At 40.4% G+C, this 10435-nt stretch overlaps 1 pseudogene; it reads right to left on the reverse strand.

The window, feature by feature from the left end:
- Window positions 1-3627: 3627 nt before the first annotated feature.
- LOC118623676 lies at window positions 3628-5448 on the reverse strand (annotated as a pseudogene).
- Between the last annotated feature and the right edge of the window lie 4987 nt (window positions 5449-10435).

Here is a 10435-nt window from a genome sequence, read left to right on the forward strand (position 1 = left end):
CAGACTGGTCAGAGCAATACACAACCAGATATGAGGCAAAATCCAATATACAGAAAGAGCCAGCTGGGGCATGTTCAGGAGAGATAGGTACAAGTTTAGATGATTAGGTCAGTCCTACCTATGTCTTGCCTATTATCTTGGCTCAGCCTCCCAAAACTGAGGCAACTTTTTTTTTTCTTTTTTTTTTTTTTCACTCCAGAGACATCTTAAAGCTCTCCAGATAGGGCTAGAAAGTAGGTCACTATGAAAGAGATCTCATAGTAGTTGGAAAGGAGAGCAAGATTGAGAGGAATCTTCTTTATAACAGAGAAGACTTGAACATGTTTCCAGGTTGAGGAAAGGAAACAAGTAGAAAGAGAACTTCTAAAACAAATTAGAAATCAAAAGTGTTTTTTTCTGTAGTATGAGATTATAGGTGATTTTTTGTGTTCAACTTCCAGTGTCTTCCAAATTTTCTACATTGAGTTTATAAATACTGAACTCAGGAACAACCCATTTTCTTCTATATGAGATATAAGATTGGGGATAGTCTATAAAAGAATGTTCCAGAAAGAGTGGGATGGAGTGTTATTGGGAAACAGATAGAGAAGACAGTTTGGGAAGGATACGTAGACACTTCTCTCATTGAGAGAAGCAAGACGAGAATGACTGAACGAAGATTCAGAGAAATTTTAAATTGGTGACAAGAAAATGAGGGAAATTACATCATTTGGTCTCTATATTTTTAAAGTAAATTAAGAGACAAGGTAGTTGACAAAAACTGAAGAGGAAAGATAGGAACTGAAATAGAAAAAGAGTAAAAATGTTTTTAAAACTCAATATCAGGAACAGAATAGGATTTAATTTGAAATTGGTAAAAATATTTCCCAAAAGTTTGGGAGTCCTGCTGAAGTTAGATAATATGTGTGTGTAATGCAGGCAATTACTAAATATTTCCCATGGCGACAGTGAGCTGGCTAGCAATAGTGGAGACAGTTAGAATTGGCCAGGCAGGTGGGTGTCAGTAGGGTGAGAAAATCTAAGGTAGCCCTCAGTCCCACCTGCTTCTCTTCTTGTTATCTATCTGAGGCAATTATACCATCATGCCCTCTGTTGCTCCTTGCAGAAATCTTGGAATCACCCTAGATTCCTCTCTCTCTTTCATGAATCCCTATCTAACAATTTCCAAGTCTGCCCCCTTTTTCTCCTAACCCTTCTCCCACCATCACTGTCACCATATTTGTTGAAGCCTCTATTATCCTCTTGCCCTAACTACTGCCATGGCCTCTAATAGCTCCCCCATATTCATCCCTGCCTTCGTTAATTCCACCCTTTAAAAAAATCACATCAGGTATTGTTTCACCATTAAGATGCTTCTGATTGCTCTTTGGATAAGGACAAAAAGTCTCAACACAACTGACCAGGTCCTTAAAGCTGGCCCCTGTGACATCTCCAGACTTACCTGGCATAGTCCCTCTCCTCACTCTCTATTCTCTGGGCATATGGGCCTTCTCTTTGCCCCTCAAAAACATGGAGATAGTAAGTGACCAATGGAGGCAGAGATGGGGGTGTATCATAAAATCAGATGTCATGGACTTCAAAAGGAAGAAAAAATAAATAAAATAAAATGACTCAGCATTGACCCAAAGGGGTTGAATAATTTAAGCTAAAAATAACAAAAGATGATGTTTACATATTGTTTGGCTTTCCCTTCCACCTTCCACCCTGGCTACCCAGTATTTGGGAATTTGTGGGGAAGCTTAGATCTGTTTCAGGGGATAAAACCAAGACCCTTCACAGACACCAGAACTTCCAAGACAGTTGTCTCTGGGCACTTTCTCCAAATGTCCCAAAGGCACCTCAGTCCCAGCAGCTCCCTCCCCACCATCTTCCTCTATCCATCTCCATAAGCCACACCTGCATAGAGCAGCGATGTCCTGGCTACTCCCACACCTGGTCCTAGTGATATGGCACTTCAGTCCTGTTTCAGCTTGCCTAGGTTTGTCATCTTTCCCCAGTCTAATTCCCTCGGCCAGTCCTTCCTCCTACCATCCTCCTCTCAGATACTGGGGTGGTCCTTCTACATCAGCTTGGTCAAACCACTCTCAGCTTGCAAAGAAAAAAAAGAAGAGGATGTAGTCATATATAAGGGAAAAAATGCTGACACCACTCTCTAAACTTGATAGAAGGAGTAGGGAGGAAACAGGAATGACCTCTGTTTGAAAGTACTGCAATTGAAGCGGGGTTACTAGAGGAGAACCAAACCTTAGTCAGTTATACCTAAAGTTTTTCATTCACTTAATTAGAAAATATCATAAATCCAATATTTCTCTATACAAGTTGTGAAATGGTTGAGGCATTGAAGATGATACGTACTAGTTCATACAAAAGGGCAGACCCTCTTTCTGAAATGATGCGCAATATTCTGCAAGTTTAATTTACCTTTCATACAAAAATGTCAGAAAAATACTCAGACCTTTTTTTTTTTTTTTGAGAGTGGTATAACACTACGACAATTCACAAGTTTCTGGCTTGGCCACCTAATAAGTGGTGGTGCCATTTCTTGAAACAGACGATAAACAGTAACATGATGACCAGTTTGGTTTTGGACATGTTGAGTTGGAGATGCCACGGGCAGGTGTCAAGGAGGCAGTTGGGAGTTTGAGAGAGAGTTTGGGGTAGAGCTATAAACTTTGTGTCATCAGTTTAGAGATGTCAGTGAAGTAATGGCTGTTGAGGAGAGGGATCAGAGAAAGCATAAGCGAGCACAAAAGACTGAAAACCCCGGATGATCACCTTAAAGGAGTAGCAAGAAGAGACCTTAATGGAAACATCTGAATAACAAGGTTAGCCTAGGGGTGTAAGGAGGAGGTCTAAATGAAGTTGTCACCCAAAGAAATTACACTGAGAACTTAATCTGCAGAGTCATTTTGGAAAATTACATCACTTCTTTGTTTCCAGATCTTCCCTTTCAAAAGAACTAACTACAGAGCGTTAAATTGGAAACTGAACTTTCAAATAAAGGAAATAATTATAAGGACTTTGTTTTAAGGATATAAATCAGCAAGTAGTTAAGCCAGGGAATAATAAAGTCATTAGCTGAAGCATAGCAATGTAAATCCTAGAGACTTTTATTTCTTTTTAAAAAGTGATTGTCCAGTAAGACACCAATATCATAAAGGGTCATTAATTGCTGCTTACAAAGTGATTAATCTTTTTATTTCCCCTCCAGTCATGTGAAACATTCTATAAGATGCCTTTGTAAAAAAAAAATATATATATATATATATACACACACACACACACACACACACACACACACACACACATATATAGTAACAGGGACTTTACAAGGGCTTTCGTTTTGCAAGGTGTTCGAGTGTGGTAACACAGGTCTCAGAATCATAATTCAATACCAGGCTGCTTTAAACCTGACATTTTTATGTAGGTTCGGAAGATATGCAGGACACCAAAGTTTCAGAAAGCAATTCTCCCATTATCTAACTAGAAACACACACACACACACACACACACACACACACACACAGACTGCTATCTCCTTTGTAAAAAAGGTCCTACGTGATAAAGGATGAGGACGGCAGATTTGGCAAGCACCACCATTTCCTTTCTCTGGAATAAACGAACCATTTAATATTTGCCCTTATGCAAGATGACGTGGAGCTCTATGCCAAAGTCCAACAGCCTTTTACCCACAGTAGAGCTTTATTCAAAACTGGAGTCAATCCTCTCGAACCCTGCCACTGCTTCATCAACTAAGTTTATGCAAAATTCTAAAACCTGTGTTGTCATTTCAATAATCTTCACAGAATCTTCATCAGGAGTAGATTTCATCTCAAGAATCTACTTTCTTTGCTTCTCCATAAAAATCAACTCCTCATTCTTTAAAGTTTTATCATGAGACAGCAGCAATTCAGTCACATCCTCAGGCTCCACTTCTAATTCTAGTTCTCTTGCTATTTACACATCTGCAATCTCTTCCTCCACTAAAGTTTGAGTCATCCATGAGGGTTGGAATAAACGTTTTCCAAACTTCTGTTAATGTTAATATTTTGACCTCTTCTTACAAATCACAAACGTTCTTCATGACATCTAGATAGTGAATCCTTTCTAAAAGATTTGCAATTTGCTTTACCCAGATCCATCAGAAGAATCACATTCCATGGCAGCTATAGCTGTACAAAATGTATTTCTTAAATAACAGGATTTGAAAGTTGAAGTTACTCCTTGATCCATGAGCTGCAGCATGGGTAATGTGTTAGTGGGCACAAAAACATTAATCTCATTGCACATCTCCATCAGAGCTGGACCAGGTGACCAGGTGCATTGTCAATGAGCAGTAATATTTTGAAAGAAATGTTCTTTTATTTATTTTTTTCCTGAGCAGTAGGTCTCAACAGTGGGCTTAAAATAGTCATTCAGTAAACCTTGTTGCACACAGATGTGCTATTAGCTAGGCTTGTTTTTCCATGTATAGAGCACAGGCAGAGCAGATTTAGCATCACTGTTAAGTGCCCCAAGATTTGCAGAATGGTAAATGAGCATTGGCTTTACCTTACAGTCACCACCTGCTCTAGCACCCAACAAGAGAGTCGCCTGTTATTTAAAGGCTTGAAAGCAGGTATTGACTTTTCCTCTCTAGCTATAAAAGTTTTAGATGGCATCTTCTTCCAATAGAAGGCTGTTTCTTTGACGTGGTAAATCTGTTGTTTAGTGCAGCCACCTTCATTAATGATCTGGGCTAGATAACTAGCTGCAGCTTCTCCATCAGCAATTGCTGCGTCACTGTGCACTTTCAGAAGCCATATTGTGAAGACGGCTTCTTTCCTTAACCTCAAGAACCAACTTATGCTGGTTTCAAACTTTTCTTCTGCAGCTTCCTCACCTCTCTCAGGCTCCATCGAATTGAAGAGAGCGAAAGCTTTGCTCTCGATTATGCATGGTTCTCAACCTTCCTAGTGCCGCGACCCTTTAATACAGTTCCTCATGTCGTGGTGACGCCCAACCACAGAATTACTTTTATTGCTACTTCATAACTGTAATTTTGCTACTGTTATGAATCGCCATGAGAAATATCTGTTTCTCGATGGTCTTAGGTGACCCCTGTGAAAGGGTCGTTGGACCCCCAAAGGGGTCGTGCCCACAGGTTGAGAATCGCTGGCATAAAGGAATGCTGTGGCTGGTTTGATCTGTCCAGACCACTGAAATTTTATATCAGCAATAAGGCTGTTTTGCTTTCTTATCATTCTTGTGTTTACTGGAGTATCACTTTTAATTTCTTCTGAGAACCTTTCCTTTGCATTCACAATTTGGCTAACCTGAGCAAGAGGCCTAGATTTAGGCCTATCTTGGCTTTCGAAATGCCTTACTCATCAAGCTTAATCATTCCTACTTTTTGATTTAAAGTGAGAGACGTGTGACTCCTCCTTTCGCTTGACATTTAGAGGCCATTGTAGGGTCATTGTCCTAATCTCAATATTGCTGTGTCTCAGGAAATAGAGAGGCCCGAAGAGAGGGAGAGAGATAGGGAACAGATGGTGGATAGAACGGTCAGAACACACACAACATTTATTGATTAAGTTCACCATCTTACATGGGCATGTTCACAATGCCCCAAAACAACTACAATAGTAGCATCAAAAACAACTACAATAGTAGCATCAAATAGTAGCATCAACTACAATAGCTGATCACAGATCACCATAACAAATGTAATAATAATGAGGTGAGCAGATGCTGTTGGAAAAGTGGTACTAATAGACTTGTTTATACAGAGTTGCCACAAACCTTCCATTTGTATTTTTTTAAAAACATAACAATGCAATTTTTCTGCGAAGAAAGTATGTGGTAAAGCATAATAAAAATATTAAATAAATATTTAATTAATAGCCACAACACATTTTAATCCATTTGTTGTGTGTATTTACTGAAGAAAAGAAGTAGACTGCTATTCTACCGGCAAAGAATTGCAGAGCACACTGTTTGCCTGAAGGTTCGTCTTATCTCTATGGCACACGGATACATGGACCCCATATTGCTACAATATGTTTGACACAAAAGGTCTGTTATCTGTTCAAGCGCTCCTTCCAGATGAGAAACGAAACTCCTTTTGGATCTTCCTTAAGGAACAAAAGGTCTGTAACTTCTATTACTGACTCTTACCTTCAATGAAAATGGCAAACATATATACCACCAACAGTTCAGAGGAAGCGGAAACAGCCCTGAGGACAGTGTAAGTGTCTCGGTAACTAAACAGCAGGGTGCGAATTCCTGTTGCCCCTCTGATTGTCCTTGCAGAGCCTGATGGCAAGGCTGCGTGTTTAATCCTCAGGAAGGAGTAACAGATCAGGGCACTGGGGAGGGAGCATCACCGGACTCCAGCAGGCTCTGCTGAACGCCTCGTGGTGTGAAACTGTCTTATTGCCCCTGCAGCTTGCCTGCCTTAGAAAAGATCCATCACACACTAAAAGTAAAAGCAATTAGAATCCTTGAAGTGTTTGAGGAGCACTTTCTTACCTGTTTCAGTTAGTCTTTAGAACGTATTTATATTGAACAACAACAATAAATAGCCGGCATATATTACATTTGTGCTTTTATACACTGAGTCCTTTGAAAGATTGGACAACCAGGGCCTCCTGGTTATTACTGAAGGGAAAGCATGCTGTCAAAATGGGCTACTTCAGGGAAGTGACATTTATTTGTGACATCTGAAAATGAGCCAGGACTCAGGAGTTCAACATTGCTGGGGCTAAAATTCTGCCTTCCTCATTAGTCAGGGTTGGGGCCCGAGAAAGTGGCCATTGCTGATAGAGGCCATGGTTCGGGACATGACCCAGAACTGGCTGAGAGGTGCAGACCACATTACCATTACATAAGCATGATACAGCAAAAGCATAGGACGCATGCACCTCCCACCCTCCTGCACCACCCCATGCAGAGGATCCCGCCACACGCGTCAATAAGAGCCATTAGCTGTATTGAATAAAGCTGCTGCTGCTGTTGCACTGGGAATAAAAATTCTGCTGCTGTTTGTTGATCCCTCCTGATGTCAGCTCTGGGTGCTTTTTTTACCTTGGGTATCTCACCACCAAAATCCCCCTGGCACCCCCATCTCTGACAGTCGGCCAATCAAGGACATGTGTCTCAAGGACAAGGGTGCTCAAGCTTTAGCACATCAGAACCACCTGGAGGGCTTAATAAAAAGCAGATTCTTGGCTCACTCTCAGGGTAAAACCTGGATGGAATTCCCCAGTGTTCTAGTCTGAGGTCTCCAGAGAAGAACCAATAGGATTGGTTGATTGATTAATTGACGGATCGAAAGGAATTGGCTCATCCAATTATGAAGGCTAAAAAGTCCCAAGATCTGCAGTTAGCAGCTGGAGCTCTGGGAGAGCTGAAGGTGTAGTTCTAGTCCAAAGGCCAGCAAGCTTGAGACTCAAGAAGAGAAGACATTTTTGTTCAAGTCCAAAGGCAGAAGAAAAAAACATATCCCTCTTACTGGTTCTTTTACTAAATCTTTTTGTTCTATTCAGGTCTTCAATTGAGTTGATAAAGCCCACCCACATTAGGGAGGGCAATCTGCTCTACTCTCTCAATCTACCAATTTAAATGTTTATCTCATCTAGGAGCACCCTCACAGACACATCCAGAATAATGTTTCACTGAATGTCTAGGTCCCCTGTGGCCCAGTCAAGTTATCACATGAAATTAACCATCACACCAAAAGATGTGGATGCTGCTGGCCCAGGGTCCACACTCCGAGAACTATTGCTATAGCAGAAATTGAGTCGGGAGTAGAGACCCTCCAGGTGCTTTATCCTTATTACAGAGCCTGGTACATAGGTAAGCACTTAATAAACAGGCTGTTGAGTGAGTGAATACAGTAACAGAAGAAGAGAAGACATGGAGGGAGAGAGGTTGGGAGAAGAAATGATCCCTCTGTATAAAGAGAACTCAGTGAACATGAAATAATCAGGGTTCTAGTCTGACTCGAACTTATTTTCCTCAGCTCTAGGGTTTGGCCTCGACCCTCTCATATCTTTTACAGCTCCACATTTCTAAATTCATTTCTAGTTTAAGGTGGAAGTGATGCCTAACAATTCTTTAAAATATATAACTTATTCAAACAATAACTGTGAGCAATTTATCGGAAGCCGGTAAGGTGCCAGGTACTGTACTAAAAACTAAATAGCATTATCTTATTTAATCTGCACAATAATTCCATTATTTCCATTTTGCAGATGAAGAAACTGAGTTCATGTATTAAGGAAGTGTGGGGCTGGGATTCCAATCCAGGTTCCTCTGGCTTCAAAACCTCCCCTCCTATACTACACTGTACCACAAACATCTGTGGAACATCAAATATGGGCAACTTACCACACTGTGAGGAAAACCTCAAGGCATTTAGGGAGAGCCAGGATTTTATTTTTTAAAAACCCAAACACCTAAAGAAATTTGGAATAGAGAACTGGTCAAACTATTACTGGACTGTAATATTAAGAAATATGTAGAGTGATATTAACTGATTTGGGGATCAGATTATCTGGTTTCAAATTAAATGGGTTTGAATCCCATTTTCATCATTTAGGGGCTCTATGAGCTTGGTCAAGCTATGCGATCTTCATGCCTCAGTTTCCCCTTCCATAAATACATACATTATAAGGGGGCATAGAGCTTTACATCCTCACAGAATTAAATGAGTTAATATGTGTGAAGGAAGCATTTACATAGTAGTCACAGGGCAGTCAGTTATGTATATTCTTTAGTAATATTTTTATTTTATTCCCAGCACCCACCTCGATGCCTGACAAGCAGAAGCTTATGTAAGAATTGAATGAACGCCAGGAACCAGCGCTCTCTGGAGATTGTGGCAGTTGTCCACGCAGCAATCATACTTCCCCGTGTAACTGACCTTCTGGACACCAAACCTCTGGAGAGCTTCTTCCTTTTCTCAGCGCGTCAACTTCAATAACAGTTATTACGACCTCTCCAGTGCCTGCCTGTTGCTGGCTCTGTGATATTAGAGCAATGTGGCTTTGACATGCTATATAAATACAGAATAAGAAAATGAGATAAAACCTCGAAATTCACCGTAGCTGCCTGACAACGTTCAAGTCTCACAGCTGAAGATGACTGAGACTTTAAACTATGTAATTTTTTTTAACCAAGAAGAATTTAAAATTTTTTTCTTTTAATTAAAACCCTATGTGTACATTCTGGTGATGACCTTTTTTTTTGCTTCATAAACAACTTAATATAAGTCACTTGAAAACTCAGAACTTCACTCCAGCCTTCTTTAAAAAGTGACACATTGCCGAAGAGCTCGTGACAGAGCACAGTGAGAGTCGTGGTTTGTTCTCTGGCATTAAAAGCATACCTGAACTCTTCAGCACATGGATACTGAAATATTCAACAATGTCCTGAGATTTCCATGCTGCTGTCTGCTTCAGCACTTTAATTTCCAAGGATATGCCAGAGTTGCACATTAGCATTTAAATGGACAAGCCAAGTCCTACGGAAAGCTAAGATATATATCACACCGGAACTGGCTTCCGCTCCTACAGGGACTGCGGAGTGTCTTTGCCTCTCCTAATGTTCCAACTTCTCTTTCAACTTTTGCCTTTGTGGATTCGGTACGCTCAGTTATCTGCAAGATTTATAACCAAGAGCTTTGATGTCAGACAGATGTATGGTGTCAACATTCTGCAATTCAAAAAAATGTTCTTTCTCCTTCAGGAGGTAACATGGTTTTTCTCTCGGCTGGCTGCTTACTTGATATAATAAAGCAAACTTCAGTTCCTTGGATCTCTCTTAGAAAAGAAAATTTTAAATCAGTCCTCATGCCAAGTTGGAGCTTAATTGGGTATATTGTCCCTAACGTCACTACACCACCAGGCTAAGTCAAAACGGGCTCATACTTCATATACCTAAAACCCACAGATGCTTATATCTCAGCAGCAAAACCACAAAGTAGTAAATACTAGTGTTTTTATTTGGATATAATTACCTGCCTACTGAACTCAGACTTACCTACTACACAAGTTACATCACATGTTTCTCTAAGGGCCATTATTACTTCTACCCTTTGATCTCAAGTGTGATAAGGATAGGTCTTATCAATATTTCTAGATAACCTTCTTATACCGCCTTATCAGGATGCAGCGGATCCAGGGCAGGAAGCTGGCGGGTTGAGTGTCACACAAGGGTGCAATCATACCACTTGCCAGCAAACAGCAGTCACCCCTTACCAGCATTCTGCTTTCAGTGGTTTCAGTTACCTGTATTCAACCATGGCCTGAAAATGTTAAATGGAAAATTCTAAAAATAAATAATTCATAAGCTTTAAATTGTGTGCCATTCTGAGTAGTATGATGAAATTTCTTATCATCTCACTCTCTAGGTCACAAATCATCCCTTTGTCTAATGTATCCACATTTTA

The sequence above is a fragment of the Molossus molossus genome, unplaced genomic scaffold (genome assembly GCF_014108415.1).
Source record: "Molossus molossus isolate mMolMol1 unplaced genomic scaffold, mMolMol1.p scaffold_m16_p_10, whole genome shotgun sequence".
Lineage (NCBI taxonomy): Eukaryota > Metazoa > Chordata > Mammalia > Chiroptera > Molossidae > Molossus > Molossus molossus.